Source organism: Lactuca sativa, chromosome 4 (genome assembly GCF_002870075.4).
Source record: "Lactuca sativa cultivar Salinas chromosome 4, Lsat_Salinas_v11, whole genome shotgun sequence".
NCBI lineage: Eukaryota > Viridiplantae > Streptophyta > Magnoliopsida > Asterales > Asteraceae > Lactuca > Lactuca sativa.
Window position 1 is genome coordinate 168,729,054 of NC_056626.2, and position 24,667 is coordinate 168,753,720.

The following is a 24,667-nucleotide window of genomic DNA, read 5'->3' on the forward strand; positions in this document are numbered from 1 at the left end:
TGGGATGATTTCCTCCAGTACATTCCCAAAGAGCAACCAAAGGAAAACCTAACCGAGCTCACTTTTGCTCGATTTTGGTCTCTGTGTATTTCTAATCTGCATGCGGATGCTGGTTTTGACATGGGAAGTGACATTAATTTCTTTGTCACCAAGGATCTCAAAAGGTATACTCCTTCCTCTGATCAAACTCTCTTTGGACCTATCCATAGGCTCCCCACACACATTCTTACTCTACTTGGTCTTGAGACTGCTGATGTCTCAGATCATATTGAGGCCACGGAGGGTATTATCCCATACCCTTCTACCCCACCTCTTCCTTCTTCAACTATTCTTCCTGAGGGTACCGCAGCCCCCTCTGCCACTACACTTTCTAACATTTCTCAACGGAGAAAATCTGTAGCTTCTAAAAAGAAAGTTACAACACCAAAAAAGAAAGCCGCAAAACAAACCGCACCCTCCAAGAAACGAAAAACCAAAACCACCACTGTATCGAGCAATGACTCTGAGGAAGATAGACAACCCATATCTATCCTCAAGAAAAGAAAAACAACCGAAACCACTAGCCAAATGCGTGACCGGACTGATACTGTAGCCTCTCAACAGGCTCCAATAGTCCTTGGGAGGGCCGAACATCCATTCAATACCGCTATCGAATACCACTCAACCTCATCTTGTGAGATTGTTTCATCATCTTCTTCATCTGAACGTGGAGACAGCCCCCCAGTTGTATCTCAAGTAGATAGAATTGGCAATCGCCCTAAGGTCTCTAAGGCTTCCCAGTTGCATATCTTTTCTTCTGATGAGTTAGACTCCATCCTATTGCAAGTATCCCAAACACTACAAACACCACTCCATCCGCAGGGCATCTCTTTCGCCCATGCCAGAACTGGGCCGAGGCCAAACATGACCACGGGTCAAGGAGACCAAGGAAGCCCAGGAAATCCTACTCTGCTTACATCTATATCAGGTGGTTTAGGCACGATGAGCACTAATGTGCAAGGATCCGTGAACCCAAGGGACACCTTGGTGCGAACACAAGGAATTGACGACAAAGATTCAAATGACTCTTGGAGTCGGTATCAGCCAACTACTGATGCTGAAATCAAGAAGTATGATGCATTCAAAAGAGCATTCCAAGCCCGCAAGGAGCAGCAGGTCAAACAACAACAGCAAAAGGAACAAGAAATTTTGTCAGTGGCCAAGTACTGGGCAAATGCCATCAACAATGCCCATACTGCTGCCACAATTCGAAAGGTTCAAACCTGGATGGACCAAATGGCTGAAACTGTGATGAAAGCTCAAGCCTCAACCGCAGCCGCAGGTACATCCAATGTTCCTCCTACTTCAACTCCTGTTCCACCTACCGCAGTCAATCCATCTCAAGACGAAGAGCCAGCTATTGAACTCAGCTCGGCCCTAACCTTCGGTTTTGATGATGAAGACATCCAAGATGTCAACAAACTGAATCCCTCCGATGATGACCTAATGATGTTCAAGGAAGAAGAAGAATCCAGCGGTTCTCAGCATTCAACCTCAAAGCCCAAAGAAAAGAAGAAGAAAAAAAAGAAAGATGTTGTCACCCGAAAATAATTCCTCAACCTTCAAGCCAAAGTTGATCAAATTTTGGCTGCGGTTAAGCCTACCCAACCTCCAGCAGAAGATACCCCAGGACCGCAATCCCTAATTGAGCGCATCGAACGACTTGAGACAAGAGAGCGTATGGCCGCTGAGCGCATCTCTCTCAAAGTCGAGATGGGGATTCGATCTCTCAACAACAACCGCAAGGCCGATCATCAAGACTTTATGGCCGCAGCGGAACGCCTCATTACTGAGGTAACCGCAATCAAACAAGGCTTTCAAACAACCATTGCGGATCAAGCTGCCCAATCTCAAAGGGTGATAGAGGAAACTCACACTGCCTATAAGTCCACTATCTCTGTCCTTCATGCGACAATCGCCCGAATGTAGAAATCCCTGACATCAAATTTCCATGGCCCAGAGATACTTCAGCTCACAAAGGATATTCACAAGTTGCTTTTCAACTCTTCCATTCCAAACAACTCCCAACTGGCCGAATCGATGAAAGCACACTTTGCCGAGGTCTGTGCCAAAGTTGATGGCCTCAAACGATCGCTCAGATACATCTATTCGTCAAAGCCCTCCAATCACCACAAAGAAAAATCCCACACCGCAGCCTTCACCTCCACCATATCAAGATATTCCATTTCCCCACTCATCACCCAAGAACACCCTCAATAGACCTGAGACTCCTCCTCACTTAAAGAACCTTGAGGAACATATGTCTTCAGAAAGCTCTACAGACTCTCCTGCTACTGCTCAAAGGAAACATGATTGGAAAGCAGCCAAGCTAGCCAAAATCATATGAAGAGAATGCGGTTTTGACACTATGATTGATGAATCGGTGATCAACTCATGGGTCAATCCTCTCTGCATGCTGCTTGATGAAGACTATACTCCTCATCTCACTTATGTTGAACCACCATCCAATGGGTATTGGGATGTTCCAATCTCTCCCAATGCCAAGTATTTTGCTGTTTTTGAATCCTTCGACCGCAGTCTTCCTGATCACAAGCGTCTGCCAATGGAATTTGAAAGACTGACTCGCTTCTATGCGAAGCATGGCTCTTTAGTGGAAAACATATGGTCTAACGATAGACCATCCGCAGTGAAGAACTACAAGATGCCGAAGTTCATGAAAGCAGACTTTGCTCAATTCACTCTGACCAGAAGAGAGCATGACTACATCCGCACCCAGGCAGACTTCCCCTGCATGAACCCTGAAGAAATATTTCTCATTGCCATAGTTTTTCAGAACAAGGCAGTGAAGCATCCGAAGATGCAGATAGCTCTTGACAAAGCTAAATCCTTTCTTAAGGACACTGTTTTTGACTTTGTGAAGATTGATGCGGACATCCACCCCACCATCCTCAAGAAATTTGACCTTCCACCACTTGAACTAGTTCCAATTCTTACAGAAGGTTATGAAGAAAGATCTCTAGGCGCAACCAACTTCCCGGAACTTGGCATCATATTCAAACAGAAGACAGACAATGGCAAATACTTCATTCCGATGAATGCCATGCACCGCTTGCCCAAGAAGAAACTTGACATCTACAAAACCGCAGTAGAAAGATCAAAGCACACTACTGCTGAAGTCAAGTTTGAGATCTCCAGAAGAATTACATGTCTGGAAAATGTTAGAAAATTTTGGTGGATTTTGATCAAGTTCCTCAAACTTGATAACTGAACCAAAGTTAAAGAGATCACTTAGGAGGAATTTGTTGAATCATAAAAGTGACTGTCTGTAACTTAACTACCGCAACGGTTCAGTTCCCATAGCCAATTCAACACCCGGAGTCAATTTCTACAACTGTAACCGCAACCATCCTCCATCAGCAACTATATCAGCATCCGGAGTCTTCAAGTCTTTTCTATCCGCAGTCTTGGTTATTTCTTTTATGTAATTTACTCTATTGTCCAGCATGCTTTGCACGGCTGCTTATCGAGTAGTTTATTTCTTAACTCTATAAATAGAGACTCTTTCTTATGTATTATGTACTTGTGATATATGTGAGTGTGAAAACTCCTAACTTCTTAATACACAAGATTTCTTCAATCATCTCTCTTATCTTCATCTGTTCTCTATCTTATTACTCTTCACACTCAAACTTCTACTCGAACATAACCTCTCTTCGGAGCAAGTCTTTTAGACTTAATCACTAAACTTGATCTCGCTTACTAACTTGGAGTGATTGCATTCCTTGTTATGAATCGGTTTAAGTGTATTCTTGATATAACTATTGTCATTTATATTTCTTTACTTTCCGCAACTAACTATCTAACTATCTAACTATCTAACTTTATTATTGTTGAGCTTTTAGATCCTTAGAGATTAACTATTCCGCAACTTACTTTTTCTAACGTTTGTTTAAGTGTGTCTCCAAGTTTTTCTCTCAACAGTTTATAGTGAACTTAGTATACCGAACCTTACATGGTATACAACTATAAACACTAAGGGGCCGAAGCGCTCTGAACTAAAAGTATACTTTAAAAATATAAGTATTTTTACGAAAAGTATACAAGTATACCTACATACCAGAAATAGTATCATTAGTAGAACAAAACAAAATTATTTGGATGTTGGACACTGTGGTTAAACCTAGGCAGTTATGTATGATGGGTTTTGAGCAATACAACAATCCTATGGTGTACATGAAAACCCTAATAGCTTTTGGATCTAGTTTGTCTTATGAACATGCAATTGAATATCCAAAGCTATAAACCCTAGATCTATCAAATAAGAACTGAAATAAGGGTTTATTAATTACCTTGGATTGTTATATTGTAATAAAAATCAATTCCTTGCTTTGATTGGCTTCAGAAAGCTTAGTGCCTCAAGTGCTACACCTCTAATGGAGTCACAAACACCACTAAGCAACTAGATGAAGAAGGAGAAGAGAGGAGGCACCCAAAAACGTCTAGAAACCCTAAGGATTCAGTTACCCACGTTTTTGGGGCCTAAAGGGTCCTTTATATACTTATGTGGGCTGCTAGGGTTTCAGTCAAAACCCTAATGGACAGCTTAAACTCTAAGCAACCCATGGAACCTTCTGGATAAGGCCATGGACAAAAATATGATGGGCTCCCATCATAATTTCGTTCATCCCTTGTTCCTTTAGCATTCCTTAGCCTAATAACTCAATTATCCAATAATTGTAGTCCATTCCCCTATATTTAATATATCTCTTTTAGCCACAGAATTAATTATCAATTAATACTTGACTAATATTAGTTAAACAATATGATTTCTCCTTTAATATATTATTCTCATAATATATTAATAAATCATAATTAAACCTTTCTTTCCTTAATTCATCCTACATATTGCTATGGTGAAGGCATCCCAAAAGGACCATGCTCATAATCGGTTCAAGTACATACCAAAATAGTTATGGACTTAGACACTAATCCAATAGTCTCCCACTTGGATAAGTCCAATAACTATTTTCCGTATGACTTCAGAACCTGATCAGCAATCGTAACTTTCAAAAGCCGCTGTCAACTCTGATCTTATCAGATACGCGTGTCCTTTAGATAGGGGATCATATATTCCTCCATTCTCAATATATCGTATAGACATAAGACATGAATTTCAATCATTCTCTCTATACTGTTTCCCAAATTCCGATTTATGATGACCGAAAACAGACTACAATTTGAACACATCAACTTAGTCCCAGCTTGGCCAAGCACTTAGGTGTCATCACAAAATCATCGAAGGCCCAAAAATATCACTTTTATCCCACTTTGGGTAAAAGGAATGGATAAACTTTGACTCATATGCTTGCTTGTATTCACTCATCGAATCACACACAACAATAAGTTTTATTACACCAAGTTACTGGTGCATTTACTTATCATCAATGTGTAATCGACCAGCAAATAACAACTCACACGTCTCAGTTTCAAGAATATAAAATATTATCGTCTCACTAATCACCCGTGATAAACCCATGAAGTGATCCAATTGAGCGTGGGTTTAATCCAATACTCTAATCTTATTAAATCACTCATGAACTTTGCGGCAAACTTGTGCTATGTCTAAACTCTTCAGACAATCTACAGACTCTTCATGACAGTCTTCCTACATACTTACTTCCAATGTATGACTGACTTTGGAGGTTCGAATAACCCAGTTATTCTGGAAGTCAAAACATGCAAACTGAAACACAACAATAATACTTAATCCTATATGGCCCCAAACTTGTGGGAGTAAATAAAACAATTTTGTTTAAACACCATATTGATTACTTGTTATTCATTGTTTACTGTTTCAGAAAATCAACTTATTACTCAAATTACAACAATAGTTGTCCCATGCACAAAACATGCACACTATGTTTCCTATGGTCCTTACTTTGTGAAATAGATCAATTGAAAACTTTTCCAATGATGCTCATTTCACAATTCCCAATCCTTATCATTAGTGTAAGAACACAAGGTTCTTGCCACTATTAGAATATGCTAGATTCTAACATTTTATGCAAGGATCCTTTCGCAAAGTCATAGCACAAAAGTCAACAAGACTTGGCCAATGAAATTACAAAGTACTTTATTAGAAATTGTTACAAAACAATTCTATAAATGTGATGTCTCTCACTCAAAGTACATTCCTTTGAACATCCTTCTTGCATAAAATTTTCTAGACATAGACTCTTAATATCCAACTCCTAATATGGAAACATTTCCATATTTTCCATATGACACTCATTCTTAATAGAATCTTATCTATTCATAATAATGTCGATATGACCATCCAATACCATACTTCCAACTACTCACAAGCGACCAATCCTCAGCGAACTTTGGATCGTCCTTTGATAGTCATTTAATTATTTTAGTCAAAACTGATTCTAGTCCTTTTTCCCTCTTAATGCGCTAGAAATTTGGAAAATTTTAGAATGGTCAAATATTATAGCATTCGCAATCGATCCTATACCCGAAGCGTATGGGACACGATGCATAATTTCTTACATAAAGATATGATACTTTATCAATCTTCTGCCATAATATTTTATGTGTCATGTTCTCACAATTCGAACTATGCAGAGGGATGCTGTAATCATAATCGAAATTTGAGAACACACTATGTATCCTTTTGACTATATTTATTAAAATTTCTCAATCTAAGCTTTAGATTTTGAAACGAAGTATAATATTCTCTCCCTTAATTATAGCGAAACAACTCTTCAACCCATGCAACTTTGCAAATTGAATTTTTTGTTTTTCTATAATTAATATTGCTAACTTGCAATACTTGCCATAATAATCATACAAGCATAACACTTATGCTCCCACTATCATGATGATTATTATCATATAAGCATAACACTTATGCTCCCACTAGCTTTGACATGTATTCAGAAAACAACTGAATTTCCAGAAAACATTGCCTATTAAATTTCTGAATTTCATATTTCTAATACCAGATGCTTCGATAAGCCTTTATCTAAGCTTCTCAAACTTATACACCTTTGCCTTAGATAGCTCATATGTGTGTCTAAACAATTCAGAACTTATATCAATAAGTCCCAAATGTTAGACTAATTGCCAAATCTCACAATTCGAACTATGGAAAGGGATGTTGTAACCATAATCGAATTTGAGAATACAATTTTCACAATCGCTATCTTCTTAAAATTTTTCTCAGTGAAAGCATTTCCTCACAGCCATTTTCATGAAGGAGGGAATCTTATGACACTTAGATTTTTTTTATGGTGTATGTGTTCCTATCCATGTGAATTTTCCAAAACCAAGTTTGCGACAAATCCAAACTCATATGGACTGAACTTTCTTAATCTTGATTTCTTGCCTTATGGTAACACGAGTGCCCACCATGTCTTCCAAGTGGTTTAGCAACTTATCCTTACATATCAATGTACTTTCCATCGATCAAGGTACTTTGTATTTATGCATTCAAATGAGAAGCCATAGAACTCACATGCATAAATAAATCAATTGGAATGGCACAGAAAAAAAAAATTTCAACACGATAGGTTGTAAACCTCAAGTTGTGTGCTAGTGATGATCGATAAGGTTTATTCTTGATTTGTTCTTGAAACCTTTTTCAAGATTATTAAAACTCCCACTGACCTCTTCACATATATGATTCTCTTGTTAGGAAACTTTCCAAGACAAAAAAAATATTCAAGAGTTAGTGTAGTTCTTATCAAGAGAAAACACTTCCCATAATTGGTTCTAGTTGGTCTTTGTCTTATCCAAGACAACACAACTTACCAATTTCAAATGTGCACGAATAAGAAAACTTTTCCACATTCCACATTTGTTGAGTGTTATAAACCTACTAAAGACTTGTCACTCAATTCACAATCTTGTAGTATGACTCTAAGATTCGATATTGGAATGAAGTATGATTGACTTCTTGCTTTAACCATTTCCACAATTCCCGATTCCTCTACTTAGAAATACAAATGTACTAAGACTCACTTAGAGGACCAATTGAGATATGGTTCTTAATCATTAATACTTTATCATAAAACACAATAAAAGCTACTCTCCCTTCTTCATAGAATAGAGAAACTTTTATCTTTCTGCCTACTTGATTCTTCTTTATTCGTTCTGCTATTCATTGAAACTCATTCAACCAACTCAGAATTACACTTAATCTTATAAGTATAATCATATTTACTAAGCTTTAGTAAATCATGACGAATATCTTTATCACTCATGTGGTGGACTTGATCAACATACAACCTAGTGTACTCGATCTCCTAGTCCTTCACTTGACACTTTGTCAAAGAATTAGTCTAATCTACAAATATGAAAGTTTTCATTCATCACGCAACCAAGTTGCATGATTCCGAGTTTCTTTCCAATTGAAACTTGGGCGATAAGAAACTCTCCCTATTTGGTAAATTCTTAACATCTCCACAAATAACATAATTAAGAATCAAATCCATTATTTCTAATAATAGAAACCTTCAAACATCAATCTTTCATACACGCCATTGCAAGGATAAATAAATAGATAAAATCAAAATTTATTTTATTACGGAAAAATTTGTCCTTACAATGCAATTCATTTGAAAAACTATGTTATTACGTATTTCTTAGCAATCTATTCTAACTCCAAGTAGTAGCTCAAGAATCTAATCTTCAAGCAATGCTATCGAAATCCACTTTCTTCACGATTAGATTCAGCTCACTTCTTCCCTTAAGCTTCCTCTTTTTTTTCGATCTGACAAAACATCAAAATGTAATCGTATCACATCATATATTAAGAATCTAGAATAGGAACTTAAAAGAGTAAGTTAATGGATTTTACCTGAAGCATAGCCATACGTCTTGATTCTCCCATCTCTTAGATTTCTCAGGTAGTTTGGGCAGCTTCGTCTCCAATGCCCCTTCTCTTGGAAATAAAATCAAATGGACTCCTTTGGCATAGCACATCGGACAATCACAGACTTAGTTCTTAATGAGCTTCCAATGTTGCCAGTGTCCATTGAAGTTTGGGAGTTTGATTCACCAGATAAATTTGCTTGACCAGCCCGCCAAATCATTGCTAATTAAGAAGCTATAAGCAAATAGGTGAGATCAATGAGGGTCATGTCGTAGTCCATCATATAGTACTCTCTAACGAACTCACTATATGATTCAGGAAGTGACTGAAGAACCCAGTCAACAACCATTATTTCTGAGATATCGACACCCAACATCCTTAACCTATCAATGTGTGACTTCATCTCTAAGACGTGTGTACACACAGACTTTCCATCTTCATGCTTAATCGCCAATAGGGCTTGAGTGAGCTTGAACTTTTCTAGCCTTCGAACTTCTGGGTTACTGGTTCCTCGATCATATCGCGGAATATCATCTTCATTTGGCAAACTTGTTCCAAGGGATTTGCGAAGACCATGATTGTCATAACTAGACATCTACAAAACGGGAGATCATTCAAGTTAAGTTGATTAAATTCCTTGATGTAACTGTTGGGTTTTGAGCATTCTAACACTCCTATGGTGTGCATGCAACCCTATAAACCTTGGATCTATGTTTTCTCTATTATGCATGCAAATAAGAACTTTCCAAGGCTTTAATCCTAACTAGCATATTATGAAGTTCTTATACTACAATGTTCTAGTTAGATGACATACCTTATGATGTAGCTTGATGTCTTCAAGCTTTAAGAGCTTAGCCCCAATAGTGTGAAAGCCTCAAATGGAATCACAAATCATCAAAACACCTTGGAAGACTTTAGAGAATATGGATACTTGGTTCTATCTAGTGAAATTGGCTAGCCCTTCTTAGTGTACCACACTAGTTCCCATTTCACCAACCAAGGACATCTTTATATAGTATGGAGACTAGGATTAAACCCATGACCATTCATTTCATATGATCCATGGGTTAAACACTCCATGTACTATCCATGAAAGCTTAGCCCAACCTAAATGAACTTGGCCCATTCCATATATATAAGAGTCCATATTTAATTAGTTCATTTTGATCACTTAATTAATTCTAAATTAAGTCTTGAACAATACTAATTAAATAATATGATTCCATATTAATATATTAGAACTTATAATATATTAATATTAATCATAAATATACTATTCTCGAAAGACTATCCATATAAATTGTGTCGGTGAAGTGCAACCCAAATGGACCATGCCGGGTCGGGTCAAGTACATAACAAATATAGTTATGGACTTAGACATTAATCCAAAGGTCTCCCACTTGGATAAGTCTAAAACTATTCTTGCGTATGACTTCAAAACCTAACTGGCAATCGTAGCTCTTAAAGTCGCTATCGAACTCTGATCTTGTCAGCGAACTTGTCCATTAGATAAGGGATCATATATTCCTCCATTCTAGATATCATATGGACTGAGACATGGATTATAATCATTCTCTCTGTCCATTTGTTGTTTCCTGATTTCGGATTCATGATGATTGACTGATTGAACAAATCAAATCAGTCCTGGCTTGGCCAAGCTCTCACATGTGTCATCATTAAATCATCGAAGGCCCACAGATATCGCTTTTATCCCGAAGGTAAAAGGAATGGATAAACTTCGACTCATATGGCTTGTTCTACTACTTGTTGAATCATACACAAAGGCACGTTTTATAACACTGAGTTACCGAATGCGTTTTCGTGCAATCAATGTACAACCAACTCATAGTAACAACTCATATCTCTAGGTTTGAAAAATATAAGATATTATCGTCTCATGATCACTCGTGATAAAATCCATAAAGTGATTCCAATGAGCGCGGGTTGAATCCAATACTCAGAACTTATGAGAACTCATGAGTGTTGTAGCCCTTTGTCCAACACCTTAGACCTCTACAAGCCAACCCATGACAGTCTTGATTCATATCTACTTCCAACATATGACCGACTGTGGATGGATTGAATAACTTAGTCATTCCAGAAGAATAACCTAGTTTATTCTGGAAGTCAAAACATGCAAAATGAAACACAAGAATAATTGAATCCAATATGGTCTCAGAACTTATGAATATAAATAAAACACCTTTTATTTATCACCATATGATTACACATTATTGATTCTATACTGTTTCAGCTATCAACTTTATTCTTGAATTTAAAACAATAGTTGCCCCATGCTCCAAGCATGTACACTATGTTTTCTTAAACAATAGCTTTGCCATACACCAAGTATGCACTCTATGTTTGTCTACGATCCTTACTTTGTGACTTAGATTGATTGAACATAACTCCAATGATCATCTTTCCACAGTCCCAAACCCTTACTGCAAATGCAAGAATTCGAAATTCATGCCATTTACTGAAATCTGTTAGATTCTAAACTTATATGCATTGATCCTCTTGTAATGATTATGCGCAAATTCAGAAAGACTTGTCAACAATCATTACAAAGTATTCCAAAGAAGATCAACTCCTTGGAAACATCCTTCTTGCATTAAGTTTCCTAATCTTACAGATTGAATACTTTCTAACTTTGAACCATTTCCATATTCCATTTTGACTATCACTTCTGAACAAGAGTTGCCTCTTTTCAGACTATGTCAATATGGTCCTTCCAAAGTCAACACTATACTTCCAACTGTCCTTGAGCAACCAATCCTTGGTAAACCTTAGATTGTGCTCGACAATTGCTTAATCCTTTTAGTCATATCCAGTTCTAAAACTTTTCCCTTCTTAATGCCCCAGGCATTTGGAAAATTTTAGAAAGGATGAATATAGCACATGTAATCGATCCTATATCTGAAGCATATGGAACACGATTCATGATGTCTCACATAAAGACTAAACCAGTCTTTTGCTATAATATTTCCATTTCTATTTGCCAAGTTCTCATAATTCAGATTATGAAAAGGGATGTCGTAATCATAATCGAGTTTTAGAACGCAAATAATGGACCCATATATAGAATTTCCTTATTTTGAGCCATTCCAACATGAAATTCACATATATTCTTGACTAAATACGATTAAAACCTCACTCCAGGCTTTCGGATTTGAGATGAAGTATAATTTCCTCTCCCTTAATTATAGCAAAACAACTTTTCCCAATTGAGACCTTTTGTTTTCTATAATTAAAATTGCTAACTTGCAACCTTTATCATGCTCCTACTAACATGATGATTAATAGCATAAGACTTATGCTCCCACTAGCTTTGACATGTACCCAAAAATCAACTAGACTTCTAGAAATCAATACTTTATTGACTTTCTTACCAAAGTTCAGATTTCTGATACTAGATTGCCTTGATAAGACTTTATCAATATCATACACCTCTCTTAGATAGCTCACATGTGTGTCTAAACAATTTCAGAACTATGAAAAGGGATGTCGTAATCATAGTCTAAATTGTTTAGACCTTTTGCCATTTCTCATAAGTCAATGTTAGTGTGCCGGTTAACCACGCACGCTCAACTAACGACTTTGAGAACTGCAAATATCACAATTGCTATCTACTTAAAATCTACTTAGTGAAAGAGTTTCCTTACCATCATTTTCATGAATCGAAGAGAAACCTTATGACACTTAGATTTTATGGTGTAAGTGTTCATATCCATGTGAATTTGTCAAACCATAATCACAAGACTAGGTTAGTGACAAATCCTAACTCATATGGATTGAACTTGTGCAATCTCAATTTCTTGCCACTTGGCAGCTCAAGGGCCTGCCATTGCTTCCAAGTTGTTGTGCAACCAATTGAGAACTCTAAGAACTCATATGTAAAGTCAACTTTAATTGGAATGGGCACAGAATATGTCAACACAATAGGTTATAAACCTCAAGTCGTGTGCTAGTGAAGAAATAGAGGTTTTTGTTCTTGATTACTTCTTGAACCCTTTCAGGATCTTTTAGACTCCCACTGTCTCCTTGACCTATAAGACTTTCTTGCCAAATATTCAAGAGATAGTGTGTGGATTCTAATCAAGACAAACACTTAACACAATTAGCCTTAGTTGGTCTTTGTTTTATCCAAAACACCACAACTTACCAATTTCAAATGTACAAGAGTAGAAAACTTTTACTCTTACATTTGACAAGTGTTTTAAACCTTTCTTTAAGATATGTCACTCAACTTACAGTCTTGGAGTATGACCCTAAGACTCGTTTTGAAACGAAGTATGAATCATCTTCTTGATTTGACCACTTCAACAATTCATAGCTCCTCTTTTTAGCTATCAGAATGCACTTAGAGGATGAATTTTGATAAGGTCTCAAAATCATTAAGATGATCTTAAAACATGATACTAAAGTACTCTCCCATCTTTTTGTTGGATTAGTGTCTAAGTCCATAACTATTTTGGTATGTACTTGACCCGATGGTGCATGGTCCTTTTGGGTTGCCTTCACCAAAGCAACTTGATACGATGAATTATGGAGAGAAAGGATTAAATATGATTTATTAATATATTATGGGAATAATATATTAAAGGAGAAATCATATTGTTTAATTAATATTAGTCAATAATTAATTGGTAATTAGTTTTGTGACTAAAAGAGATTAATTAAACTTAAGGACTAGAATTGTAATTATAAGATAATTGCAATTTGGGCCATGGATTGCCTTGAATCAAGGGGTGGATGAATTCTATGGGGAAACCCATAAGGAAATCGTACATGGGCTTGATTAAAGGAGTCTATGGGTTACTTAGGGCTTAAGCAACCAAAATTAGGGTTTCCTTGTTAGATAACCCTAATAGCCTCACTATATATAGAACCCTTAAGGCTCAAAAACGTTGGGAACATCTCTTCTAGGGTTAGAACACGTTTTGGGCAGCCTCCATCCTCTCTCCTCTTCATCCTCTTGCTTATGGTGTTTGTAAGCCATTAGAGGAGTGACACTTGTGACTCTAAGCCTTCCAAAGTCAATTCAAGGAGGAATTGGGATTGTTATTGCTACATAACAATCAAGGTAACATTATAAACCTATTCTAATATCTAATATGATTATTTGTATGCTAGAATTAGGATTTATAGTCTTGGATTCAAAGCATGTACAATAGAGAAACCTAGATCCAAGCATTAGGGTTTATATGAGCACATAGGATGTCTTATGACCAAAACCCATCAGTGGTATCAGAGCCTAGACTGGTTTCAATTGTATTGATGCATTACATGTTCAAAAAAATTCGATTTTTTGATGTTCTGGAGGCTGGACTCGCCGAGTCCATGCAGACTCGACGAGTCCAAGCTTGACTCGACGAGTCAACTCGTCAGATGGGGATATCTTCGCGATTTCTTGCTGTTTTTGCTTATGGATAGTTACCTTATCATATTAGATCAATATAAATCCGATTTTATGATATATTTGACTATATTCTTGACCTAATTGAAGATATTTATCAATTAATAAGATAATTGTTTCCTTATGTGATAATTGATCAATTATTTTGACTAAATTGATAAATTGTTTTGCAAGAAATCATTAAATGAATAAAATATGGATAATTATGTGATTAATTGTTAATTTAGATTATTTGTTATTTGATCCTTGTTGTTATGAAAAGTTTCATATTTTCCCCTTAGGTTTTATAGTTTAAATTTGAACCCAAAAGTTTTGTTGTTTTGAAATTTAAATAGTTAAAACCCTAATGTTTTGAAAAAGGTTTCAAAACTTGCTCTCAAGTTTTGGAATTTAAATTTTCATTAATAGTTTAATTTTGATGTATATTTAAATTCTAAACCCTAATTTTTTGAAATGTTTCAAAACTTGCCCTCAAGTTTTGGAATTTAAAAGTTGATTAAAAGTTTAATTAGGAATGTTAAATTCTAAAACCCTAGTAATGTTTTGAAAAGTTCAAATCACTCCCTTATGGTTTTATTAATCAGTTAAGGTGTATAATTAAAAGAAGTTTAATAAATCCATAAAAGTTTAGGTATACAATTTAATTACATTAAAAGTATAATTATTTAATTAGACCACCTAGTATTTTAAAAGTGTAAAATACACCCTATAGTATACATATAACATTAAAAGTCTAATATTATATATATGTATGAGTAAAAGTCAGTCTTACCGTTAGTAGGCCTCATTCACGAAGCTAGTCAATAAGGGGTGTTTAAGGAAATTGCCTATAAAATGGCGATTGAATGGGTATCCACTCTTACCCACCACACTCTTGACTAGTGGAGGGTCATTAGCCGAACGGGTAGGATAGGAAGAAACCTTCCATTATAAGTATAATGAAGTATAAAAGTAACTAAATGTTTTCATAAAATTCCCAATCTTAGTTACTTAGGCAAAAGTGAATTGATGCAATTCCATGAAATTACACTTTGTGCCCTTGCGAAGACGTTAGTGGAGCGTGTGTGGTTTACCGGCACACTAAATGGTTCTAAGCAAAGGTAGCAAAGGGTGACTCAATGTTTGTCATAGTTCGGTGGAGCGTGTGTGGTTTACCGGCACATCGAATAGGTGACTGTAACATGTGAAGGCACCATGTAAGTTTGCATGGTTATTCACACCCGCTTTGTGATCCTCGGCATCCCAGTCACAAACAAGAGGGGCATATTGAGATTTAAACATGCCATTGAAAGTTCAATGAATCTCAAAGGGTCTAGGAGTGTTCATAGATTTAAAACTTAAATTTCTTTTTCGTTTTTCATGGTGGAAATTAGTGAATCGTCATTCACTTACCTTCAAATGTTCTGCAATTTGGGTTACGGCATCCCTCTCCCGAGTTGTAGAATATTGTGTTGGGTCCTAGCCTTAGTATCTCATTTGGGTGATTTGCTAAGGACTCAATCAATCAACTAACTTGAATTCATTTTCTCCCGTATTGTAGATGTCAAAGTTCGACAACTATGGTCTTCCCAAATCCTGTGGAACAAGCATTCCACATGAAGATGATATTCCACGATTCGATCAAGGAACAAGAAATCATGCTTCACTCCCTCCACCTCCTCCAATTATTCTCCCTAACCCACAAGTTCAAAGGCTTGAAAATTTCAAGATCACTCAAGCCCTTTTGGCAAGTAAACATAAAGAAGGAAAGTCGATGTGTGCACACGTCCTAGGGATGAAGTCGCACATTGATAGGTTAAGAATGTTAGGATCCGTTGTTTGTGAGAAAATGACTGTTGATTGGGTTCTTCAGTCACTTCCTAACTCATATAGTGAGTTCGTAAGAGAGTACTATATGATAAACCACGACGTGACCCTTATAGATCTCACCTATATGCTTATTGCTGCTGAATCAGAAATGGTTTGGCGCAAAATTGATTGGTGAATCTGCCTTCAAGACCTCTATGGATATAGACAATGGCAACGAAAGACATGCTATGATCGAAAAGTTTGATCATAAGAGAAAGGCGATGTCTGAAGTAGTTCCATGTCCTGTTCCAATAGAGTCAATTTGCTTTTATTGCCAATAGAAGGAGCATTAGAGATGAAGTTGCCCTATTTACCTAAGAGATCTAAGAGATGGGAGAGTCAAAACGTATGGCTTTGCTTTAGGTAAAATCCATTGACTAACTCTTTTAAGCTTCTATTCTAGATTCTTAATACATAATGTGATAAGATTACAATTGATGTTTTGTAAGATCGAAGAATAGAAAGGAAGCTTAAAGGAAGAAGTGAGCAGAATCTAACCGTGAAGGAATGGATTTTGATCGCATTTCTCGAAGATTGGATTCTTGAGCTACTACTTAGAGTTAGAATTAGATTGCTAAGAAAGATGTATTAGCATAAGTATTTCAATGAGTTGCATTGTAAGGACAAATTTTTCCGCAATAAAATAAATTTTGATTTTAAATTTTATTTATTTATCCTTACAATGGCGTGTATGAAAAATTGATGTTAAAATGTTTCTATTATTAGTAATAATGGATTTGGTTCTTATTATGTTATTTATGGAAAGTCGAGAATTTACCAAATAGGGAGAGTTTCTCATCGCCCAAGTTTCAATTGGACAGAAATTTGGAATCATGCAACTTGGCTGCACTATGAATGAGAAATTTCATATTTGGAAATTAGACTAATTCATTGACAAAGTGTCAAGTGAAGGACTTGGAGATCGAATACACAAAGTTGCGTGTTGATCAAGTCCACCATAAGAGTAACAAAGATATTCGTCATGAGTTACTAAAGGTTTAGTAAATATGATTATACTTACAAGATTAAGTGTAATTCTGAATTGATTAAAGGGTTTAGATCAATAGCAGAACGAATAAGAAGAATCAAGTAGGCAGAAAGATAAAAGTTTCTCCATTCTAAGAAGATGGGAGAGTACCTTTTATGCTTTATGATAGGTCTTAATGATTAAGAACCATATCTCAATTGATCCTCTAAATGAGTCTTAGTACAATAGTATGTCTAAGAAGAGGAATCAAGAATTGAAGAAATGGTTAAATCAAAAAGTCAATCATACTTCGTTCCAAAACAAGTCTTAGAGTTAAGATTGTGACAATGAGTGACAAGTATTAAGAAGGTTTATAAATATTCATCAATTGTGGAAAGTTGTGATGTCTTGGATAAGACAAAGACCAACTGGGACCAAAGTTATGAAGTGTTTTGTCTTGATAAAAGCTACACTAACTCTTGAATATTTTTTTGTCAAGAAATGTTTATTGACAAGAGAATCTTATATGTCAAGGAGTCAGTGGGAGTCTTAATGGTTTTGAAAGGGTTCAAGAACAAATCAAATAAACATTATCGATCATCACTAGCACACGAGTTGAGGTTTACAACCTATCGTGATGACATTATTTTGTTTCTGTGCCAATCCAATCGAGTTAATTATGCATGTGAGTTCTATGAGTTCTCATTTTGAACGCATAAAAGGCAAAGCACCTTAATCAATGAAAGGTACATTGATAGGAAAGAGTAAGCTGCTTAACTACTTGGAAGACATGGTGGGCAGCTGTGCCACCATAAGGCAAGAAATCAAGATTAAGAAAGATCGGTCCATATGAGTTTGAATTTGTCGTGAACTTTGGTTTTGACAAATTCACATGGATAGGAACAAATACACCGTTTAAATCTAAATGTCATAAGATTTCCTCCTTCATGAAAATGATTGTGAGGAAATGCTTTCACTAAGAAAGATTTTAAGAAGATAGTGATTGTAAAATTGCATTCTCGAATTCGATTATGGTTACGGTATCCCTTTCCATAATTTGAATTGTGAGGTTTGGCAATTGTTTAGACACTCATATGAACTATCTAAGACAAAGGTGTATAAGTTCAAGAAGCCTTGATAAAAGATTATCAAAGCACTAAGTATTAGAAACATGGACTTAAGAAAGTCAATAGGTATTGTCTTTCTGAAAGTTAAGATGTTTATGAATACATGTCGAAGCTAGTGGGAGCATAAATGTTATGATTGTATGATTATTAAGGAAAGTATTGCAAGGTTATCAATATTAATTATAGAAAACAAGAGTCATACTTTGCAAAGTTGTAAGAGTTGAAAGGTTGTTTTGCTATAATTAAGGGAGAGAATATTATGCTTCATTTCAAATCTAAAGGCTTAGGTTGAGAAATGTTAATAAATTTAGTCAAGGGTACATAGTGTGTTCTTAAAATTTTGATTATGATTACGACATTCCTCTTCACAATTCGAATTTTGAGAACATAGCAAATAAAACATTATGCGTCGTGTCCCATATGCTTCGGGTATAGGATCGATTCAAAATGTTTTAATGTTTGACCATTCTAAAATTTTCCAAATGTCTAGCACATTTAGAGGGAAAAAGGACTAGAATCGGTTTTGACTAAAATAATTAAACAACTATCAAAGGACAATCCAAAGTTCGACGAGGATTGGTCGCTTGTGAGTAGTTGGAAGTATAGTATTGGAAATTATGGAAATGTTTCCATATTGGATGGACCATATCGACTTTATTATGAATAGATAAGATTCTATTAAGAATGAGTTGTCACATGGAAAATATGGAAGCGTGTTCATATTGGGAATTGAATATTGAAAATCTATGTCTAGATTAGAAACCTTTATGCAAAAGGATGTTCAAAGGAATGTACTTTGAGTGAGAGACATCATATCCATGGAATTGTCTTGTAACAATCTCCGATAGAGGACTTTGTAATATCATTGGCAATAGTCTTTGTGACTTTGGTGCAGTGACATTACGAAAGGATCGTTGCATAAAATGTTGGAATCTAGCATATTCTATAAGTAGCAAGAATTTGATATTCTTTCACTTATGAAAAAGGATTTGGAGTTGTGAAATGAGAATGATTGGAAATGTGTTCAATATGATCTATTTCACAAAGTAAGAACCATAGGTAAACATTGTGTGCATGCTAGGAGCATGGGACAAGTGTTGTAATTCAAGTAAGAAGTTGATTACCCGAAACGACAAATAATGAGTAATCAATATGGTGATAAATAAAAGGTGTTTTATTTATGCTCAAAGGGTTGAGGCCATATGGGATTAGTATTATTCTTGTGTTTCACATTTGCATGTTTTGACTTCCAGAATAATTGAATTTATTAAGAATAATTGAATTATTCGAACGGGCCACAGTCATTCATATGTTGGAAGTAGATATGAATGAAGACTGTCGTGAATTGGTGTGTGGATTGTCTAAAAGAGTATTAGACATAAGCAAATGGTTGCTGCAACATTCAAGAGTGCTTATGAATAAGATTTGAGCATTGGATTAAACCCACGCTCACTTGGATCACTCCATGAAATGTATCATGAATGATTGGTGAGACGATAACATCTTATATTCTTGAAACCGAGATGTGTGAGTTGTACCTTACAAATCGATTCCACATTGATAATATGTAAACGCACTAGTAACTTGGTGTTATAAAACATATTGTTGTGTGTGATTCGGTGAGTGAGTGCAAGCAAGCATTGTATCAAAGTTTATCCGTTCCTTTTATTCAAAGTAGGATGAAAGCGATATCTTTGGGCCCCTCGATGATTTTGTGGTGACAAACGTAAATGCTCGGCCGGGCTAGGGCTAATTTGATTTGTTCAATTAGTCAGTCGTCATAAATCGGGAATCGAGATATAGTACAAAGAGAATGATTTGAAATCATATCTCATATGATATCTAGAATGGAGGAATATATGATCCCTTATCTAAGGACACGCGTATCTGATAGGATCAGAGTTGGCAGCGGCTTTGGAAAGCTACGATTGCAGATCAGGATCTGAAGTCATACGCAGAATTGTTATTAGACTTATCCAAGTGGGAGACTGTTGGATTAGTGTCTAAGTCCATAACTATTTTGGTATGTACTTGACCCGATGGTGCATGGTCCTTTTGGGTTGCCTTCACCAAAGCAACTTGATACGATGAATTATGGAGAGAAAGGATTAAATATGATTTATTAATATATTATGGGAATAATATATTAAAGGAGAAATCATATTGTTTAATTAATATTAGTCAATAATTAATTGGTAATTAGTTTTGTGACTAAAAGAGATTAATTAAACTTAAGGGACTGGAATTGTAATTATAAGATAATTGCAATTTGGGCCATGGATTGCCTTGAATCAAGGGGTGGACGAATTCTATGGGGAAACCCATAAGGAAATCGTCCATGGGCTTGATTAAAGGAGTCTATGGGTTGCTTAGGGCTTAAGCAACCAAAATTAGGGTTTCCTTGTTAGATAACCCTAATAGCCTCACTATATATAGAACCCTTAAGGCTCAAAAACGTGGGGAACATCTCTTCTAGGGTTAGAACACGTTTTGGGCAGCCTCCATCCTCTCTCCTCTTCATCCTCTTGCTTATGGTGTTTGTAAGCGATTAGAGGAGTGACACTTGTGACTCTAAGCCTTCCAAAGTCAATTCAAGGAGGAATTGGGATTGTTATTGCTACATAACAATCAAGGTAACATTATAAACCTATTCTAATATCTAATATGATTACTTGTATGCTAGAATTAGAATTTATAGTCTTGGATTCAAAGCATGTACAATAGGGAAACCTAGATCCAAGCATTAGGGTTTGTATGAGCACATAGGATGTCTTATGACCAAAACCCATCACTTTTCAGATTTGAGAAACGTTAATCCTTCTGCCTAATTTGATTCTTCTTATTCGTTCTGTCATACATTGAAAATCTTCCAATGTTTCAAAATTATACTTGAGCTTGTAAGTATAATCATATTTACTAAAACTTAGTAAATCATGACGAATAGTCTTATCCATCTTTTGTGGTGGACTTTGACAAGTGCATAAGAAAATGCACTTGATCCCTTAGTCCTTATCTTGACTCACACATCCATGTGAACAAGTAGTTAGTCTTAATTTTCCAATGCTCGAAAGTTCTCATTCATCATACTATCCAACTTGCATGATTCCAAGTTCCGGTCCAATTGAAACTTGGGTGATGAGATCTTTCCTTATTTGGTAAATTTAGACACTACCACAAATGAAAGAATCAAATTCATATTTCCACTCTTGCTATTAATGGAATCATATAAGCAACAATTTTGCCTCAAATGCCATTGTAAGGATATTTTAAAATAAATAAAATCAAAAATTTTCTTTTATTTTAAAACTTTGCGGAAGAACTTGTCCTTACAATCCATATGAAAACTTGTTGTTATCTATTCCTAAGCAATATCTCATAACTCCTAAGAAGTAGCTCAAGAATCCTATCTTCAAACTATGCGATAGAAATCCATCTACGCGATCAAATTCAGCATATTCTTTCTTTAAGTTTCTTCACTTTTCTTTAATTCTTAAAACATCACCATGTGACCCAGTCACATCATGTATCAAGAATCTCAGAATAGAAACTTAGCAGAGTTAGATAGTGGACTTTACCTGAAGTAGAGTCAAACTTATTGACTTTAACATCCTTAGGTAAAATTGGCAGCTTCGCAACTAATGCCCCTTTCTTTGGCAATATAAACATATGAACCCTTTGGTAATGGTACGCGGGACTATCACAAACTTAGCTTTTCTCTTTACCATTTGGTCAACCGAGTTGACTATGGCCGATCCCTTTCCATTGGGAAGAGAATGCTTTTCTGGATTTCCTGTGTCACTATTGTCAATGTCCATCAAGTTTTTAGGAAGTTGATCATAGCAAATAGATAAGATCATTAAGGGTCTTGACATAGTCTGTTTCATAGGTGTCCCAAAGGAACTCACTATGTGACTTAGAAAGTGATTGAACCACCAACTTTCTCAAGACTTTGACACCCAACTCTCCAGGCTTGTCAATATGTGACTACATCTCCAAGATGTGACCACACATAGACCTTTACTTGCCAATAGGGCTTGAGTGACCTTAAACTTTTCAAGAACTTGTGGGTTAGGGAGAATAATTGGAGGAGGTGAAAGAATTATGATTTCCATGGGACATCATCTTCATTTAGGAAAGCTTGTTTCAAGAGATTTGGGAAGATCATAAATGTCTAAACCAGACATCTTTTGGGAGATATTCAAGATAGTTGATCTAAAGTCCTTAATATAACACCCAATATGAAATATTAAGGCTAGGACCCAACAAACTATTTTATAACTTAGAAGAGGGATGCCGTAATCCAAGCTATAGAATATTTGAAGGTAGGTGAATGACGATTCACCAATTTCCACCATGAAAAACGAAATAATTAATTAGGTTTTAATTGGATTTGAAATTCCTAGATCTTTGAGATTCATTGAACTGTTCAATGGCATGTTTCAATCTCGAGTGTGCCCTTCAGGTTTTGTGACTAGGATGCCGAGGATCACAAAAAAAGGTGTGAAGTAACCATGCAAATTACTGGGTACCCTTAAGTGTTTACCCCTCAATCGATGTGCCAGTTAACCACACACGCTCCATCGATACTATGATAAACATTAAGTTACCCTTTGCCTACCTTGTTAAATACGAGTTAGTGTGCCGGTTAACCACACACGCTCCACTAACCGACTTAAACAAAGTGCAAAGTGAAATTTCATGGATTAGCACCTTATTCACATTTTCCTAAGTAACTAAGATTGGGTATTATTAAGAGTTTAGTTACTTAGTATTTATCATTAATACTTTTAATGAAGGGAGAATTATAGTCCTGTCAAACCCGTTCGGCTAACGACCCTCCACTAGTCAAGCAAGCGGTGGGTGAGAGTGGACACCCATTAAGTTGCCATTTTATAGGCAACAACCTTATACCCACCTTATAGATCGGCTTCGTGAATAAGGCGTACTAGCGGTAAGACTGACTTTACTCTTATACATATATATATTATTAACTTATAATATTATAAAGTATAAGGGTTGAATTTTAACTTTTAAAATTCTAAGGGCTAACTTGGAATTAAAGTATTCATAAGAGAAACTTTTTCAAATTCCAAAACTTGAAGGCAAGTTTTGTAACTTTCAAAACTTTTCTATTCCATAACTTATGTGTTTAAAGTAGTGTTAATTAAAAACTCTTCAAGTTCCATAACTTGATGACAAGTTGTGGAAGACTTTAAACTAATAAAAGAATTAACTTTTCTTTATTTTATAACTTATGGAATTAATTAAGGTTACATATTTTATTACTTAATGAAGAGACTCTTGAACTTCCATAGCTTGAGGACAAGTTATGGAGTCATAAAACTATTCAATGAGACAAGACTCTTCATTTTGTAACCATTGCCAACTTTTATGAGTTTTATGAAACTTAAATGTGACCTTTCATGTAACTTGAGGACAAGTTACAAAAACAAATTTTAGAATCATCTCTTAGACTAAAAATGGATTGAAAACAACTATTCAATTAACTTATCTATTGATCTAAGCAACTCATAAGAACAAGATAATTCAAATCAAACTTTTTCATGTAATTAGTCTAAACCTTAAACTAATACAAAACATGAATCTATTAACAATTATCTTTGAAATTTGATTAGCATGAACATCACCACATCAAAAACAAGTTTATAAGTCCAAAAACATCTTAGGGTAATGTTCCTAGTCCAATTCCAGCCAAAAAAAGTCGATTTTATGCTGTCTGGGGTTCCAACTCGTCGAGTGCACGAACCAACTCGGCGATTTGGATGCATTTTGTCTTGGACTCGACGAGTCCATTCATGGACTCGGCGAGTCTGCTGGGCAGACAGCATCAAAACTCGATTTTTCAGCTTCTATTGCAAGTATAAAAAGAAAACAAGCCTAGGCTCTGATACCACTGTTGGGTTTTGAGCATTCTAACACTCCTATGGTGTACATGCAACCCTATAAACCTTGGATCTATGTTTTCTCTATTATACATGCAAATAAGAACTTTCCAAGGCTTTAATCCTAACTAGCATATTATGAAGTTCTTATACTACTAAGTTCTAGTTAGATGACATACCTTATAATGTAGCTTGATGTCTTCAAGCTTTAAGAGCTTAGCCCCAATAGTGTGAAAGCCTCAAATGGATTCACAAATCACCAAAACACCTTGGAAGACTTTAGAGAATATGGATACTTGGTTCTCTCTAGTGAAATTGGCTAGCCCTTCTTAGTGTACCACACTAGTGCCCATTTCACCAACCAAGGACATCTTTATATAGTTTGGAGACTAGGGTTAAACCCATGACCTTTGATTTCATATGATCCATGTGTTAAACACTCCATGGACTATCCATGAAAGCTTAGCCCAACCTAAATGAACTTGGCCCATTCCATATATAAGAGTCCATATTTAATTAGTT